General features: G+C 42.7%; 1 non-coding gene across 1 annotated transcript; it reads left to right on the forward strand.

Annotated features, from left to right (window-relative positions):
- Positions 1-14,849: 14,849 nt before the first annotated feature.
- On the forward strand, positions 14,850-14,954 carry LOC121488473. The gene has a single exon (XR_005987098.1). It is a non-coding gene; the product is annotated as a U6 spliceosomal RNA (small nuclear RNA).
- Positions 14,955-19,331: the final 4,377 nt, after the last annotated feature.

Here is a 19,331-nt window from a genome sequence, read left to right on the forward strand (position 1 = left end):
GATGCCCACCTGCCTTATCAATCTCACCGCCAGCATTCCTTGCCATGGATTCCATGTCCCATCCATTCTACGCTTCTAACCCACTCCAAATATCATGGTTTTAAGCCTCCTGATCTCAATATGTGTGATGGTCTTTGTCTCACTTGCCTTTCTGCCACTCACCAATTAGAGGAGAATTCTTTACTTAACTCCTAAGAGCTCACTATATGTTGTCTTCTTTATGGAGCCAGGTCTGATACTACTTGGGCAGTTAGACTCTCCTTAAAGTGCTCCTTGAAATCTTTATTTATATATTTACTTTAAAAAAGATTTTTATTTATTTATTTGAGAGATTAAGAGAGAGAGTGTGTGAGCAAGAATGCGTACAAGCAGAGGGAAGGGCAGAGGGAGAGGGAGAAATAGACTCCCCACTGAGCATAGAGCCTGATCCCAGGACCCCAGAGCTGAAGTCAGACACACCCAACCTACTGAGCCACGCAGACGCCCCTCCTTGTAATCTGTTGATAACACTATTAAAGCATCGATTACTGTGCATAACATTATTACATTAATGTTTATCAACTGTGAGCTCTTTGAGGGCAAAGAATATCTCTTATTTGTTTTATCCCTCACACCTAGTGCCATGCCAGCACATAGCAGGTACGCAACAGTTGTGTGTTAAATCACTAAGCAGAGTGACAGCTGGACTTCACCTCTCCTCATTCACCCTGTCTCTGATTCTACTGCATAATTAGGAATTGGCAGCAGTTTCAATTCTTCCCTCCCTACCTGGGCTTGGACCAATACTAAAAAGTTTTATTTGGTTGACTGTTGTCCTTCCAGGCAGATGAAAGTGGTAACTCAACCCTTTCTTTCTTATCAACCCCTGCATGTGTCAGAGCATTTGAATATGGTGTGTGTGGGAGCTCCAGCTCTCTGGTGACTTCTCTCGATTTAATTAGTCTGACCTTCTGCGATAATCCCCTTTGGATGTCCCTGGCTCCCCCCCCCCCCCCCCACTTCTGTATCATATTCAGGCTTCTGCCTTCATCAGCAAAAGACCAACTGCTCAGCTCAGCCTGTAGCATAATTCACAGCTTGGCTCTCAGAAATGAACTTTTACTCCAATGGAGCTGCTCTTAGCATTAAAATTGGCCTGAGAGAGCTAGGAAAGTTTATCTTGGAGCCAGCATGGGGTCCATTCCTCCAAGTCAAATATTTCTCTTTAAAACTAGAATGAGCTTTAGTGTGGCACTACCAATGGCTTCCTGAAATATTGGTATATCTTTAAACATTAACATTTAGTTACAGTGCTGAAGGCTTTCTGGAGAGTTTTTAAGTCTCTCCCTGCTCCTCCTCTGAATAACCAGGGCTTTCATGCATGCTTTCCTTTCATTTCAGAGCATGCAATCTCTCTGGTCGGGAGGGGAAATGCATTGAAATAGCTCAATACTGGGCTAATCAAACAGCTATTTATTTTCAGTCCAGCCTCCTAGGACTTTCCAAATGAGGTAGAGAGGTCACTTTAGAAACGACCCCTGGAACTTCTGGTCTTTGGGATGCTAGGAAAATTCTAGGGAGTTTAATGTTCTCCTTTAAACCCTGAGGCCAGGCTACATTGTTGCTATTTTATCCATATCCTATCTCTCTTACTATTTTGGAATAAAAATATAGCAGTGTATGAAAAAATTTGGTCTTTCTCAGCAGTGTAAGATGGAATGGGGTAATTTACATCATGGGTTTATTCAACACTGATTGATACATACCCTGGACCAGGAATTAGCCTATCCACTGGAGATACAGAGGTGAGGCATGGCCATTGCCAACGAGAAATCCACAGTGGAAAAGATGGACATGCTAACAGAGAAGTACAATTGAGGCACATTAACAAGGTATCTGGAACCCAGAGCAGAGGACAGCTAGCTCATTGAAGGGAACTGGAGAAGTTGTCACTGGAGTTTCTACAGGGAGCACTCTGGGCAATGCCGTGGCACCCCGAGGGGTGGGTGGGAGCAAAGGGTGGCTCGAGTACAGGGAACACAGGAGTAGGGCATTGGGTGATAAGGATGGAAGAGTCTTTGGGACCACACTCTAAGAGGCTTTTCATGCAGTTCTAAGGGAATTGGATCTCTCCTATTGGCACTGTAGGCATGGTCAGATCTGAAACAGAGTAGGGGTATGCTCTGATTTGAATTTTTAAAAGATAATGGGCAATGGTATGGCAGAGAGAGGAGTGGAAGCCAGTTAAGAACATTATGATGATAGATTGGGAAAAGTAATGATTTGGGTCTCCATGAAGCCAACAGCAGCAGAGTGATGGGAGGGAGTTTGTCTGCAGCTGCTGATTAGGATCATCATTGGGGACTCAGAGGGTGACACTGGTGACAGCAGCCATCAAACACCATGGCTGCTGAGGAACCTGAATCATTAGGAGGGAATGTGGGAAGCTTGATATCACGGTAATTCATTGAGAAGAGGTGGGAGCAGGGTTTCAGGGTCAAAGGGCCACTGAGATTGTGTGACAGAGCATTGAATATCCACACGCTCACCCACACTTCCCTGCTCCCTTGCCATTAAGTGGGGCCATGTGACTAGTTCTGGCCAATGACCTGTACGCAGAAGTCATCTCTGATGCTTCTAGGATGAAGCCCCTAAGAGCTGGCTCGTCCCTCGCCAGTGTCTTGGAAGCCATGTCTTACTGATGCAGCTGTAAGAGGCAAGTCGGCTGTACCCATGGATCACCATTGGAAAGGAAACTGCTCTGGGGAATTGCCAGATCCATGGTGAAATTTGCATGAATAAGAAATGAACTTTTATTGCTAAGCCACATATATTTTAAAGCTCTTTGCTAACGTAGCATAACCTATCCTATCCCGACAAAAATACTTCCCTCTTCTCTAAGGCTGGCACAGTCTGGGGGAGCTGGGAGGAGGGCAGTATCTATGACTGCAGGTTATTTTAGCTCCTTTACCACAAGCATCAGAAGAGCATTTGGAAGGAACCCCACGGCAGAGGCATGCTTATCTGCCTCAGAGCGCTTTGGCTCCCCTTGGCTGGAGTATATGACAGTTTCCTCAAGCAGGCAGCCCCTTGGGAGAAAAAAAATGATTATATGGTGAAATGCCAGAGTCCTTCACGATGCCAGAGAGATTGACAGCAATTCTTAGTACTCCTGGAGTATGTGTCATCTTGAGAAAGCATAAATGTATTACAAGCCTCCGGGGGCAGGATGAAAGCTTCTCCGGTCATCAATAGTATATGCCTCTTGTCAAGCCTGAGGCAGAGAAAGAAGCCCCAGTGGGAAGGGGATTCATAATCATGTGCTGGAGGAGGAATGGCTAAGGAACCTGGGGATGTTGGGTCCTGGAGGAAAGAGGACTTGGTGGGGGTTCCATGATTGGGTCTTTAAAAATTCAAGGGCCGCTATGTGAAAGAGAGCAGATTTATTTCTGGTGGCCCTGAAGGGCAGAGATAGACCAACAGATGGGCATTACATGAAGACGGATTCTAGCTCAATAGAAGCATGAACACGCTACAGACCGAGCTGATGGAAAATGGATTGTTAGGGCTGCCTCAGTGTGTGGTGAGTTCCTCATCACTGGGAGTGTTTCACCACAGGCTGGAAAACCACTTGGTAGAAGTTGCTGTGATAAAGGGAGAAGTGAAGGAGGAGACAGGCCAGGGCTTAAATACCTGTTCGACTTCCACTCCTACTCCAAGGCTGTGTGATCTGGGGCAAGTCAAGTGCCCTTTCTGAACTGGTAGTTTTAATTATGAGTAATAATAAGTCCTACCTCTTATTCCCTATAATAAGATACATGATGTGAAATATATTTTCAAGCTGATTTGAGAAGTACTGATAGTAACACCTACATCAAGCAACACCTTCATAGGACCTCATGTTTATTGGACAATTTATCTGTGCCAGCACCATGCTTTGCATATCATCTCATTTGACACTGACAGAAACCATTTGAGACAGATGCTATCTCCATTTTGCACATGAGAAAGTAGAGGATTGGAGTGACTTGACCAAGGTCACACAGCCAGAATGTGGCCAACCTGGGATTCTAATCAAGGTATGTCTGACTTTGGAATGTAAACTCTTACTCAGCTTGTTAGAGCTCTTCAAGATCAAAATAGGAGATGTGTGTGTGTGTGGCTACTCTGAATACTGTAAAGAACTAAGGGTTTATTTAAAGAGTATCATTGGAGAGACAATGGATCTTGATGAAATTAGCTTTTCTTCTAATATCTTCTTCTATCATTTTATGCATGCTATTCTGTTGGGTATGGTGGATGTTTTACAATGGATATGTTCCAGCTACCTATGGCTAGACAATAAACTATTCCAAAATGCAGTGACTTAAAAATGACAATAAGTATTTTATGATTATTTCTCATGCTACCAGAAATAAGCTGGGCTCAGCTAGTGATTCGGGATCTCTCATGTGGTCTCAGTCAGTTGACAGCTGGGGCTGGAGTCATCTCAATGGCTTCCTCACTACATGTCTATGTGGTGTTACTGCTGTTTGCTGGGACACCATCATGGTCTGGGTTTCCCCATAGGATGGTGACTCTGTTTCAATAGTGAGCTTCCCCATAGAGCCAGGTTGTTTTTTGGCTTAGCCTTGGAAGTCACAAAGCATTGCTTCCTCCAGAGTTGCAAATGCTTCCAGATTCAAGGGGTGGACTATAGACTGGCACATCTCAATAGGAGGGATGAGAAGTACATGTGAGATAGGGTGGTATTATTATGGAAGTTTTTTGAAAAAATACAATCTACCATTGGCTGATAGGATGCATTAATTCAAGACATCTTCTTGGGTGGATTAGTAAATAAAGAGCTGGAAAAGAAAGGGCCGAGAATTTCTAGGCCGTTTCCATTTGTGCTAATTTCACTTAAAAAAAAAAAAAAGCATTCTAGTTGGTATTTCTTATATTTTTTTTATTAACTGAAACATTGGCTTTCAACCAGGCCAGTCCCTTCATGGACTATATTCTGTTACACATTTATGTATAAAAACGACTATCCCATAGCTTACAAAGGCAACATTTATAGTTATGTCATTTTCTTCCCAAAGATTTTGTTAGAAAGTGTTCTATGGACATTTGTTGACTGGTTAAAAAAATTCCTTTATTTTAATATTTAAAAATGTGTGTGTGTGTGTGTGTGTGTGTGTGTGTGTCTGTGTGTGTGGCAGGGGTGGGTGGGTGACATTAGTCATGATTTCTCTGGTGGAAAGGAAGTCTTTGAAAGAAAACCAAGAGATGGTGGCAGGTTTATATACACAGCTCTCCCCTTTGGGAAATTGTCCTTAGCCTTTATGCCTGAGGTGGTCCTACAAGGAGCTGAAAAAACCTGGATTCTCTTTGACTGAAATGTATTCTGACGAAAATATGGTTAGGGATAAAGGATTAAGCATTGTGCTTGGGTCTTTTAGTTCATGTCCGTGATGGAAAGAATTCTGTCAAGGGAATCTGGGCAAGGAGTTGGGGCATCCTGTCACCTGCTGTTGAATTTTGACAACTGGCTATGCATGCCTACCAGGCTATGTGCAGCAGAGGGGAAGAAGCAAATAAAAATAAAACGACAAGCGTGAGACACCATCTTGGTTCTTGAGGGCGTCTTCAGTGGCTTCCCATGGTCCTGCCTTCCCCTTGTGTCTGACATTGTGCACGCTTCCACTTCTGGGGCTGCACCGACCTGACAGCATTCAGGCATTTAGTGGCTTCCCCTTCTTGTCTCTCCAGTCCCATGGAATCCATGCAGGTGTAGTGCCTCATAAGCACTTTGATCTTTTCAGAATTTACCTCAGCAGATGGGGCACTGAGGAAGAGTTGGTTAACTCTGAGTCATGGACTAGAGTGGGACTAGGAGTTCATAGGATCACCGAGGCAGAGAAAGGGGCAGGTGAAAGAAGTGATCTCAGGCTGTAGAGAATGTTACTCTGTCCATCCACGTAGGAGAGACTACTCATGAAGTATACATATGTACATATAAAGCAAGGGGGCTTTTATGAACTAAGGAGGATGTGAACCTCTCCCTTGCCTGGCAGTGGGACCCAAAGAGGGGGACAGACGTGCAGACTGAAAAAGACAAATATTTTACAAGAATTGTTTTAGACTTTTAGAGTGCCAGACTAGAGAAATTAGAATTTATAAAACACATACATGATGTGTTTGTTTCATATGTGTTCATACACATCACATACATGTATACAATTTGAACACACACTCAGTACACACTTAGAAATACATACATACACGGAAATAACAGACATTTGTTTTTTTTGGGGGGGAGGGTGTTACTTGTACTACCTTCCCTGAAGATTTTTTTATTCTACCATAGAATCCCTTAAGTCTCACCAGCCCTTCCCTCCCTCCATCCCTTCTCCTCCTTCCTTTTTAATCTTATTGTAGAAAATTTCAAACATACACAAAAGTAGAGGGAATAGTATAATAAATTTTGATAAAGAGCTCCTTTAAATACCTGTTCTTTGGAACATTTACAATAGAGTTCAATTTACAAAAACATTGCCTGGGAAGTTTGGAAAGACTCCCTTTTGTGTAAAGTGAAGAATAAATATATTTTATAAAATTATTCTCAGGAGGTATGTGCACATGATAAAACTATGGAGATCTTCTGACCTAATATAAATCAGAAAATCTGAAAGAGATTTTCAGAAAGGCTCCTTATCTTATACTTTTTTTATCTTATACTTTTTAAAATTTGGCCTTGCCAAGAATCTAAGGAGAAACACTGAAAATATTTGTTTAGGCCAATGCTTTTGGCCAGTTTTTTACAATGTGTGACATGTGATGCAGGTGACCCGTTATTCCTGTGAAATAATCAAGTGGAAAGATTTTGTTCCCCACCAAATTGTCTAATGGTTTCACGGAATCAACCTTTTAAAGCATGATTTAAACTACACTCTCACCCCAGTGCTGTGTGGCCCAATGAGGAAGGAAGACATATTTGGAGCTAGAAGGTGCATGTTCTGACTGAGGTTAACGGTCATCTGGGGGCCGAGGCAGACTGAGGAGGAGAACCTGAGAATTTGAACACAAACTGGGCCTCCATTTGTAAGAGATCCCAAAGGCAGACCCCAAGTGGATTCCTGGATGTGGAAATGAAGGCCAAGAATGGACTTGACTCATAGTTGAGGAGTTCAATGTTCAAAGAGAAGTGTTGCTTCTGAGGGACCTTCTGGTGGGGGGGCAGGAGCTGTGGAGATGAGAGGGATAGATATCAAGAAGCAGGAAGACTAAAAAAAAAAAAAAAAAAGAAGCAGGAGGACTGATGATTCAGGATGAAGTCTGTGAACCAGGTGAAGGTGTGAAAACCTGTTGTTAGTGGAATGGTCTTCACAGCAGGTGAGGACCCCCGCAAACATTGAACCATGATGAAACAGTGGTCGGTGTCACCTGCATGGCACCATCTTGAGGGGGCACAGAGCATGGTTCTCACACTGTTGCATGTGAAAATCCCCGGGGAGCTTTAATAAATTCCCCCACCCATGCCCAGGCCATACTCCACAAACAAATGAGAATCTCTGCAGGTAGAACTGAGGCAAACAGCATTTTTAAAAGCTCCCCAAAAGGAGAAAAAATGAGTGGGAAATATCAGAAAGGGAGACAGAACATGAGAGACTCGTAACTCTGGGAAACGAACTAGGGGGGTGGAAAGGAAGGTGGGTGGGGGGTGGGGGTGACGGGCACTGAGGGGGGCACTTGATGGGATGAGCACTGGGTGTTATTCTATATGTTGGCAAATTGAACACCAATAAAAAATAAATTTATATAAAAAAACAAAAACTCCCCAGGTGAGTCCAGTATACAGCCAGGTGAGAATCAGTGGCACAGTGTGACAGGGTGTGAAGACGCTGGGTTCTGTCCTGCCGCTAACACTTAACACTTATGTGATCTTGGACAAATCACTTAGTTTGAGCTCTGAGCTCAATTGTCCAGCTAGAACTTGAAGGCCTTGGACTAAATGATCTCATTGGTTGTTTAAATAAATGACCCCAAACTTCTTTGAGAGGTAGGATCTGTGTCCCCTCCCATTGAACCTGGACTCTGTGACTTCCTGACCAGTAGAATATGGTGGGAGTGATCCTGTGCCACTTTCTGGGTCTTGGTCTTAAGAAACTGACAGATCTACTTTCTGCCTTTGGAGACACTTGTTTTGGAACCAAACTACCATGCTGAGACAAAGCCCAGACCACATGGAGAGACTGCACATAGGTGTTCCAGCGGAGACACCCATCAGAGGTGACAGTGGATCTCTAGTGTCACCTGCCAGATGTGTGTGGGGAGATGCCTTCAGATGGTACTGATCCTCAACTTGGCGGCACTGTAAGCTTTGAATCTTTTCAGCTGATGCCCCACATAGGCCTTGTGGATATAGACAAGCTGTGCCCACTGCATCCTGTTCAAATTCCTGACCCACACTGTCTTGGAGCATAATAAAATGGGTGTTTTACTTTCCGAAGTTTTAGGGTGCTTTGTTACACAGCAATGATAATTGGGACAATCTCTCAGCTTTACCATTTAGGGAATATTAGAGAATGATAGTATAGGGGGTGGGCTCTGGAGGAAAACCGACTAGGTTCCAATAATCTTAGGTTCAAATAATTTTATAAAATATATTTATTCTTCACTTTACATAAAGGGATAAAGTGACACATGATGCAAGTGACCAATTATTTCCATGAAATAATATGTCCTGGCTCTGTGACTTAGGGTACACTACTTATCCTTTTAATACCTGTCTCTATTTCCTCATTAGAAATGGGATACTAATAATACCTCCCTCGTAGGGTTGTCATGTAGATTAAATAACTTGATATATTTAAAGAGTGAATCCCATGCCAGTGTCTGCAATGATTATAATGATGGTGATAAAGAATTGGCTTAGCCTTGGTTTACTGTAATTTGCAAGATGTTCGAACGGAGCGTGGTGGGGTGGGGGTAGGTGGGGCTCTTGCACAAACCGGGCATGCCCCGCATTTGCCCAGCATTCGTCCCATGTTGCTGAGTACTCCCAGGGACCTAAATTGTTCTTAGCTATTCAGCAGGGGTTCAAAGGCACCTTGGAATTGTGTATCGTGTCTCTGGACCTGTCACTGTCATGTTGCTCAGAAATTGGATTCTGCAGAGTGGAAACATGTGGCTTGTTGGCAAGGCAACTGGTTCATAGCAGGGACATTTCCAGGCTGAGAGAGCTTGCCTTTGTCAATTGGGTTACAGACCTCATAAAAATCTGTTTGTTTGTGTTCTTTTCTGGATGCTCAGAGACATCAGGCCACCTCGAGCGAGCGAGCTGTGAGAGGAGAGCGCTCTCCCCATATGGGTGTTTCCAGCTGCACTCCTTTCTTTATACATCTTGGCTGCCAAACCAAGCCACTGACCTTCTAAGTGTGGGGAGTACCTGGGCCTGACGATGCCAGGATAGTATCTCTTGGTTCCATACTGGAGTGGGGAGGGCCGGCAGCCCTGGGTGCCTCTGACTTTACTATTTTTGTTTCAAGGTAGATGGAGAGATTCAGGAGAGGCTTTGCAGCTCCTATACTCCTGCACATGAAGCCATCAATTTCCATTTAAAAACCAGAAGGGTAGCTTTCTAAAATATCGAGTTTTGGATGTGACAAATAGAAATTTATGACACAAGGGTTAACTACTGAACTGTTAAGATCTGTCAGCAGTGCCATTATGAATGAAATGAGAGACTATGAAAGTTGAAAAAAATGTATGCGCTTTGGGTGGCAGTATGGGATTTGGGCAGCTGATGACAAATTCTTGGTTTAAATGCTGGCTCTGCCATCTTGGTTAAATGGCTGATTCTGCCAAATGCTGGCCCCTTGATCTTGAACAAATTAGCCTTTTTGAGCTTCCACTTCTCTGTAAGAAAGACAAGGATAATGACATTATATCAGAGCACTGTTGTGAGGATCAGAAAGGATCAAGTCTGTGCAAAGAACTTTGTAAACCATAAAGCTTGACAGGTGTCTGGCTCTCTAGAGTGGGTTGGGGTGCCTTCATAAAGAACCCTTACACACCTGATTGTCAAGGTTACATAATGTTCCTTCTTTTGTTTATTCATTCACTCACTTATTCATTTATTCAACAAATTTATCAAGTATCTACTATGTGCCAGGCACTGGACCAGTTGGTGGGGATACAATGAATGAACAAAGCCCTAAAAGGTCCATGCCCCTCTGAGCTTAATTCTGGTGGATAGAAGAAACACAGATAAAATAAATGAGTAAAATGTGGTATTTTAGACAGTGATAATAGAAACCGTGTTATGCAGAAAAATAATGCAGGGAAGGGGGATGGGGACCTATGCTGTGAGAAAGCCTTTCAATTGTAAATACAATGACAGGGAAGGCCCTACAGAGAGGGTGGCACTTGAGTAAAGACTTGAGAGAGGTGAAGAAGAGAGCCATGACTTTACCTTGGGGGGAAAGCTTTCCAGGCAAAGCAGATAGGACCTGCAAATGCCCTGGAAACACACCTGGTAGCTAGAGGGAGGAGAGAGAGAGAGAGAGAGAGAGAGAGAGAGAGACCCTTCCCCCAGGTAAAGGGCCAGATCATCTAGGGCCTCCTTCCAACACCTTTGGCTTTTTCTCTGAAGAAATGGGAAGCCCATGGAAGGTTTGGAGCAGAGAAAGGATATGATCCTGTTTAGTTAAAAAAAAATATCGGATCCCTGGGTGGCTCAGCGGTTGAGCATCTGTCTTGGCTCAGGGCGTGATCCCGGAGTCCTGGGATCGAGTTTTACATTGGGCTCCCTGCATGGAGCCTGCTTCTCCCTCTGCCTATTCTCTTCCTCTCTCTCTCTCTCTCTCTCTCTCTCTCTCTCTATCTTTCATAAATAAATAAATAAAATCTTTTAAAAATTTTTAATTAAATTAAAAAAATTGAAAGCAGCATTATTGAGATAAAAGTGACATACAGTGAACTACACATATTTGAAGTGTGCAATTTGATAATTTAAAAATGTTTTAATTATGGTAAAATACTCATAAAAAAATTTGGCATCTTAACTATTTTTTTACATATATAGGTCCTCAGTGTTAAGACCATTTATGTTGTATGACCAATATCATCTTGCAAAACTAGTACTCTATACCATTAAACAACAACTCTCCATTTCCTCCTCCTAGCTGCTGGCACTTACCATCCTACTTTTTGACTGTTAACTTGACCATTCTAGGTATCTCATCAAGATGGAATCATACAGTATTTGTCTTTTTGTGACTGGCTTATTTCACTTAGCATAATGTCCTTAAAGTTCATTCATGTTGTAGCAGGTGTCAGAATTTCCAGTGTTTTAGATGGATAATGTTCCATTGTTTGTACATATTACATTTTGTTTATCCATTCATCTGTCAATGGACACTTGAGTTGCTTCCATGATATAACTGTTATGAATAATGCTGCTATGAGCATGGATATTTAAATATCTCTTGGAGATCAGCTTTCAATTCTTTTTTGGTATAAATCCTGTTGTAGAATTGCTGGATCACATGGCAATTTTATTTTTAATTTTTTAGGATCTGCCATATTGTTTTCCATAGTAGCTGCACGATTTTACCTTCCCACCAACAGTGTCCATCCTAGGGTTCTGGCTTCTCTACGTCCTAACAAATGCTTGCTTTTTTGTACATTTGTTTGTTTGTTTGTTTGTTTGTTTTGATAGTAGCTATCCTAATGGGTGTAAGATGTTACCTCATTGTGGTTTTGATCTGTATTTCCCTAATGATTAGTGATGTTGGAAATCAAGAGTCAGATGCTTAACTGACTGAGCCACCCATGTGCTCCTGCCCAGTTTTAAAATTATGTTGTTTATTTTCTTATTTTTGAACTTTGAGAGTTCTTTGCATATTGTGGATACAAGTCCTTTGTTGGATATATGCTTTGCAAATATTTTCCCTAGTCTGTGGCTTGTTTTATTAAATTTTATTTTAACAATGTCTTCCAAAGAGTGGATCGTAATTTTGACAAAAATCCAATTTATTAGTTCTTTGATGGATTTGTGTGTGTGTGTGTTTTTTTTAAGGTGTCATCCTGCTTTGGTTTTCAGAGGATCCCTCTGGCTGCTATGTTGAGAATTGAGTGGTATACTAGGTGGAAATGAGGATACCAGTTAAGAGGCTGTAATAAGAAGATAGGTAAGCAATGACGATGGTTTGGACCAGGATGGTTTTAGTGGTGGTGATAAGATGATGAGGAGTTGGGTACATCTTGAAGATAGAGCCCATGGTTGGGCTTTTCTGATGGATTGGATGTAAGGTGTGAAAGAAATGAGTCTGAGGGCCTGGCAGGATGGCATCTCTTTCCTGAGATGGAAAGGCTATTGGCAGAGCAGGTAAGGGCAAAGACTGGGAGCTTTGTGTTTGACATATTAAATTTGAGATCCTAAGTGGAGTAGGTACTTGGACATAGAAGTTTGATCTCAGTGTGATTCAGCCTCTGGTCATGCCAGGTTCTGGGTCATCTCCTGACATTTCCCTTCTTAATTTATATCCTTTGCTGAACTTGTCACTTCTTTTTCTGGAACTCATCTACTAGCCACATAAGTTCTGACTCATGTAGCCAGTTGTTCACGATTCAGGCTTGAGACCACAGCCTAGATAAATTCCATTTCTATCCCTCGGCTACACCTAATCCTATCTGTCCTTCATAAGCCTGTAACAGTGCAGGAACTAACAGCAGAGTCACTTTCCATGTATGTCTTTGTAGTAGGTGGAGATTTTTAGGCCTTGCTGATTTGGGAGAGGAAAAGCCAAGGAATGCCTCTAGCTCTTTCCCCCACTTTTTTTTAAAGATTTTTTATTTATTCATGAGACACACACATACACACACACACACACACACACACACAGAAAGACAGACAGACAGACAGACAGACAGAGAGGCAGAGAGGCAGAGACACAGGCAGAGGGAGAAGCAGGCTCCATACAGGGAGCCTGACGTGGGACTCAATCCCAGGTCTCCAGGATCAGGCCCTGGGCTGAAGATGGTGCTAAACCCCTGAGTCACCTAGGCTGCCACTCACTTTCCCCCATTGATCTGACATTTGTCTCTCTAGTAGTTGGAATTATTTTCATTTGTAGATTTAAAGCTGGAGACTAACACTGGCTAAGTCTATCCTGCTCATTGAGGGTAAATTCTGGCCACATGACCAAAGGGAGAAGTAATCACATGCTCCTTGGTCCTGTGGATGACCCTCCTCACTGCCAAGCAGCATTGCTGGAATGCTGCTGTTCATTAGGAGTGGACTTGGATCCATTCCTAGCTACCTGGGAATTTTCTTGAGATGCTTCTGAGTCTCAGTTTTAAGAAAAAAAAAAAAGAGTTCATCTTTAAGGAAGACAATCATTAGCATTAATATATTATTGAGGTCAATACGTGCCTCCTTGATTCCTTGGTCAAGTGAAATGGTGCTACCCCACATGTCCTATGGTGTCCCTAGGGGGTACATGTAGTGAGTTTGGTATTTCAAATGCTATAGATGCAGTGATCCCAGATTCAATGCTAGGCTTCCCCCAAAACGCCATTTCATTTTAGATTTTTGTATCTTCTAATTTTGTTTCCCTCCAGATTTCTAACTGTTGCATTGGAAACAAATTAATTCAAAAGGAGAAGTGCTTTATCCACTGCACTGATTTTCATTATTCTTTATTCTCTCTTGGCCTTGTCCACTAGCAATGTTTACATTGCTATAGTTGGATTGGATTGGTACATTTTATATTATCATTCTTTTTTTTTTAAAGTATGCTCCACAAGCACGTGGAGCCCACTGTGGGACTTGAACTCACGACCTGAGCTCGATCGAGACCTGAGATCAAGAGCGGGTTGCTTACCTGACTGCACCACCCCTATATTATTATTTGAGTCCTGGCTGTGTGCTCAACCTTGTGCTAAGAGCTTTACAGATATTTAAGAGCTTCATTTAATGTTTATAGTCACTCTTCAGCTACTTGTATTACCCTCTTTTATGGATAAGGAAATCGAGGCTCAGAGCAGAGACTCATAACCACCCTTTCACATTACAAGAACTTGAGATTTGGTAGCAGTTGTTCAAAAGCCACCAATTGTGTAATTTTGGGCAAGTCACTTACTTTTTCTGATTCTTAAGAATTCCCACCTATTTCCTGAGACTGTTTAGGACCAAAAGAAATAATGTATCTGAGGGTGGCTGATAAACTGTAATTTTTATTATAGTTCCAAACAATACTTTACAACCCTTCCTTAATAATTCTGTTGTTGGATTTAGATCCCTATCTATCTATTTATCTAGGTTGTTAGAGAGACATTGCCATGAATACCTATGTACCTTTATTTTTTATTCTTTATAAATTCCTTAGGAGAAAGGGATACATTATGGAATTTTAAGATGGTTCCCAAAATGGATGCCAAGAACGATACTAGTTCATATGGGTACCAGCGGGGTGTGCGAGGACTGGATTTACCATAGTGTTGTAATACGGAATAATTTCTAACATTCCTCAAAGGTGGTGGGTGTATGTAAGATGCTACAACATTATTTGAGTGGGCATTTCTTTGATTGCAAGCGAAGCTAAACATTTCCCCACATGCTTGTTTACTAGTAGCATCTCTGTTTTCATGAATTGTCTTCTTCAGTTCTTCACCAGTTTAGAGATTTAAGTTTTTGGTGTCAATATACATAAGCTCTTTACATGAACTTGTTTTATATTTTCTGTGAATGCTTTCTCCAGATGATATTTTTTCTTTAATTTTAGTTCTAGCTTTGCCAAATGGTTATTTATTTCTAAAATGTACAAACTGTCCATCCTTTGTAATTTCTTCCAACTTAACTTATAAAGTTATTATCCCTTGTGCTTGTTTTAGCAGCACATATGCTAAAGTTGGAATGATACAGAGAAGATTAGCCTGGCCTCTGTGCCAGGATGACGCACATTTGTAAGGTGTTCCATAATTTTTATGGTGTAAGAATTATATCTCAGTAAAGCTGTTACAAGAAAACAACAACAACAACAACAACAACAACAACAAAAAACCCTGGAACTTATCTTTCCTCTAAAGATCTGAAGCAGTACAGTAAAACAAGTTCCTTTTCAGAGGTGAAGGTTTTATTTAAGTTTTTCCTGTTCATATTCACTTGTGATATGTGACTATAATTTTCTTTTTGTGTGTTTTTACCTTTATCAGGTTTTAGGAAGAAGATCATGCTTGCCTAATGAATGTGAAGGTACTCTTATCTCTTTTTGCCCTCTGGATGTTTTATACATCGGAATTATCTGTTTCTTAAAAGTATGAAAATTATTCTTGTGGAAATGCTGGGACCAACTACATTTTTTACATTGTTATCAGATAATTTCTTCAATTTCTTCCTTGGTTATTATTCTGTTTAGATTTATATTTCTTGAGTTATTTTTAGTAATCTTTATTTTTCTAGAAATTATTCATTTCATGATGATTTTCACTTATTAGCCAATAACATCCTCCTTGGATTTGCAGAAAATCCAAAAAATCTATTTTCTATATTTTGTCCTATCTCCTTCCTCATTTCTAATTAAAAAATGTTCCCTTAATTATATTTGTCAGAAATTTGTTTATTTGAGTAGTCTTATCAAAAAAAACAACATTTGAACTCATTTATCATCCTACAGCTTTATGTTTTACAATTTATTTCAGCCTTTATCTTCATTTACTGCTTCTTTTAAAATTACGTTTCCCCTTAACTTTTAAATGGAAGCTTTTGTTAATATCAACTTGGATAATCCCAGCCTGAATAGGATTCTGAAGATGGAAATGAGTTTGAGGGAGAGAAAGTGATGTAGTATCATGATACATTTATGAATCAGGGACCAGCCAGGACCACAGAGCCCATACCAGCCAGTTCAATAGAGGGAATTCATTCGAGAAATTGTTGTGAGGTATTGGAAGAGCTGAAAAGCCCCATGGGCTGGTGGGTCAATGCATAGATGAACAACAGCAGCAAGCTAGAGGGCCTGAGAGAAAGGAAGGACTGTAACTAGACACTGGGACCTGGGTGCCTGGTGGGACCCAGAAGTGCAGGTCTGATAAGCCTCAGAAGGCAGAGATGGGGCAGCCCGGGTGGCTAGCAGTTTAGCACCACCTTTGGCCCAGGGCGTGATCCTGGAGTCCCGGGATCAAATCCCACATCAGGCTCCCTGCGTGGAGCCTGCTTCTCCCTCTGCCTATGTCTCTGCCTCTCTCTTTCTCTCATGAATAAATAAAATCTTTAAAAAGAAAAAAGGCAGGGATGGAGAGGAGGGTGGGGAAGGAGCTGCTCTTTGCCCGCCAGTCTCCTGCCAGTGCCTCTCTTTGGCAGAAAGTAACCAGAAGCCAGTTGGCAAAGGAGCCTGAGAAGTGTAATTGGCAGGGTTTGGGCTAAACAGGGAAGGGCAGCCAATGGGCCCGGGAATAGACGATGAGCTGCACCGACACCTTCCCTTCAGTGCGGCGAGGTCAGAAGGGTTTGTGATGCTGGAGAGATGATAAGCTAGTACCAGGATGCTGTAGAGTCTTTGCCAAGTCCTGCTGGGCTGTAACTTCTGCACCCCTTCCTCCTCCTGACTCCTTCCTTGCTTTCCATCACTGAGCCCATTTTATTTTTTTATTTTCATTTTTAAAAATTAATTTATATTTTTAAAAATTTTCATTTTTAAAGACTTACTTATTTAAGAGACAGCAAACAGAGGGAGGGGCAGAGGGAGAGAGAGGAAGCAGACTCCCTGATGAGCGGAAAACCTGATGTGGGGCTCAATCCCAGGACCCTGAGATCATGACCTTAGACAAAATCAAGAGCCAGACATTTAACCAATGGAGCCACCCAGGTGCCCCAACTGAGCCCATTTTAAAAAGGGGAGTCAAGTTTCTGTCCTGGCTTTTTTCTCAGTTAATTCCCCTGCCCCCTAGCCAGGCCCCCCCCCCCCCCCCACTTTGGCTATCTGACCACAGCCTGGATTTGAATCTGGACCTGCATATGGGAGTATCCAGCCCCTCATCTGTACTTCTGGCTTCTTTATTCAGCTCCAGAGCTGGATTTCTAGCTGCCTAATAGGTACCATGAATACCTTAGTGTCCTAGTAAATAGAATTTATGATGCTCTCTTCTCCCCAGATCTCTTCTGTCCTCTTCTCCTCTTTGTTAGTGGATAGGACCTCCTCCATCTCTGCATCAGAGTGGACCAGCCTCTGGTCCATAGCTTTCAGCCCTTCCTTCTCCCCCACATCCCATCCAGGCCTCTGTCCATCTGCTCCATCCATCCTGTGCCTCAAGACCCCTGTGTCTCTCCTCCTCCCACACTGCAGCTGTACTTGCTCCAGCCGTGGTATTGACCTCTGGCCTCTAACGGCTGTTCTGTGTTCTCTAGTCTCCTGTTCCTGTCCATTCTACATGCTGATGCCAGAGTGATAGTTTTGGAACTACAGTTGATCATGTCACCCAAGGCCATAAACTTCTAAAGGGCTTCCCAGTGGACAGGATTCAACCCCAGTGTCTTGGCTGTGGGAATAGCACTTGCCTCCTTTGCCCACCTCTATCTTTTGCCACCTCCAATCATGCCAATCTACTCTCTCCCTGGAGGGGGCCAGGACTTTTTGCGGTCTGTGCCCATGCTTCTCTCTGATTCTGGAGGACAGCTGTTCTCCAAGTGGGTGTCTGGACCAGCATCAGCATCATCTGGGGATTTACTAGAAATGCAGATTCTCAGACCCCACCCAGACCTACTGAATCAGAAACTCTGGAGGGAGGGTTGGAAATCTGGGTTTTAACAGCTCCCTGGGTGATTTAGATGTAAGGTGAGGTCAAGAACCATTATTATAAAGGATCTCCCCCAGCACCTGGTATCCTACTCTGTTACAGTTGCCAGCCTAGAGTAGACTCTTTTCTTGCCTCTGATGTCACTGCTCCCTCCTTTGTCTCCTTCCTGTCTTCCTGCTTTCCTGCCTTCCTGCCTTGCTGCCTTCCTTTCTGCCTTCCTTCCTTCTTTCCTTCCTTTTCTGTCTTTCTTCAGTTCCTGCAGGTATTTTGCCAGTTCCTCTGCCAGGGCTCTCAAATCCAGCCTATCTATTAAATAAACTGTGAGTTTCTCAAAGGAAAGGACTGAGTCTCATTTCCTATCTTTTCAGTTCCTAGAGGCTTCCTAGAAATGCCCAAGGCATACACACATGCATGCCTACACGTGAGTAAATACGATTAAAAATTATGTAAAAAACGCTTGAATAATATTTCTAGCCAGGCATTGTCCTGAGCATGATGATAATTTAAAACTTCTTCATCCTCATAAAAGCATTGGAAGCTGTTATGATGACCACTTTATGGACAAAGAAATTGGGGTGCAAGGAAGCCCCTGGGTGCAACCAGTGTGTGGCAGACCTATGGTCTGAATTTGGGCAGTCTGGCTGCAGATTCTGGTTCTCAATCCCTCCCCCCCACTACTCCCCAGAAGTATTAGCTGCATTCAAAGGATGTGTAGCGTGGCCAACGGGGGAGGGGGGCAACCAGACTGCTTGGTGTAGCAGAAGCTCTTCCTTGGGCCATGTGTGGCTACTTCTTGAGCTAAGGCAGCCTCCCTGAGACATGGAGCGGGCTCTGTGCAGGGCAGCTTCCCCAGCAAGCTCTGGAGTTCTGCTCAGAGTGTTTCTTTCCTCCTTGTGGTGAGAGAGGTCCTTGACTGGGGGTCTGTAACAGTCTATTTGTTTTGAGGGTCAGTTACCCTTGCTGGCCCAAGAGGCCTGAGCATCTTGTAGTTTTTAATCTTGACTAAGTCAGACTACTTCTTATAGCATTTTGAGCCCTTTTAGAAGAAAACGCCTGACAGTGTTCTCCCCAGGATAGCACAGGCCCTGCCCAGAGAATGGTCACCTTAACTAGAGATTGATGCATCAGGTCCAGTTCTGAAGCACTCCACTACTTCCATCAGGGTCTCCAGTGCACAGGGTGATGATGGAAGTTCTCCAGATGAAAGGCCCTCTCTCGGTTCCCAGTTCTTAAACCATCTAGCATCTAGCATCTAGCATCTAGCATCTTAAACCATCTTAACCATCTTAAACCATCTAGTTCGTAAACCATCTAGCATCTAGATGCACCTGGCATCTAGCACCACGCTGTCCACCCTTCATGGAGGAGGGTATGATTGGCCCACGGGAATCTCCTCCAAGAATCAGAGACAAGATCTAAGAGCTAAGCCACACACATGAGGAGTTGGAACAGTGTGTGATTTCCTACATTAGCTTATAGTAATCAGTGTGGATTCAAGTGCCAAATTGAGTGATACCAACAATTAGAGAACAGGACAGCATGTTGTAAGATGAAGAGTACATCTTGTG

Source organism: Vulpes lagopus, chromosome 3 (genome assembly GCF_018345385.1).
Source record: "Vulpes lagopus strain Blue_001 chromosome 3, ASM1834538v1, whole genome shotgun sequence".
Lineage (NCBI taxonomy): Eukaryota > Metazoa > Chordata > Mammalia > Carnivora > Canidae > Vulpes > Vulpes lagopus.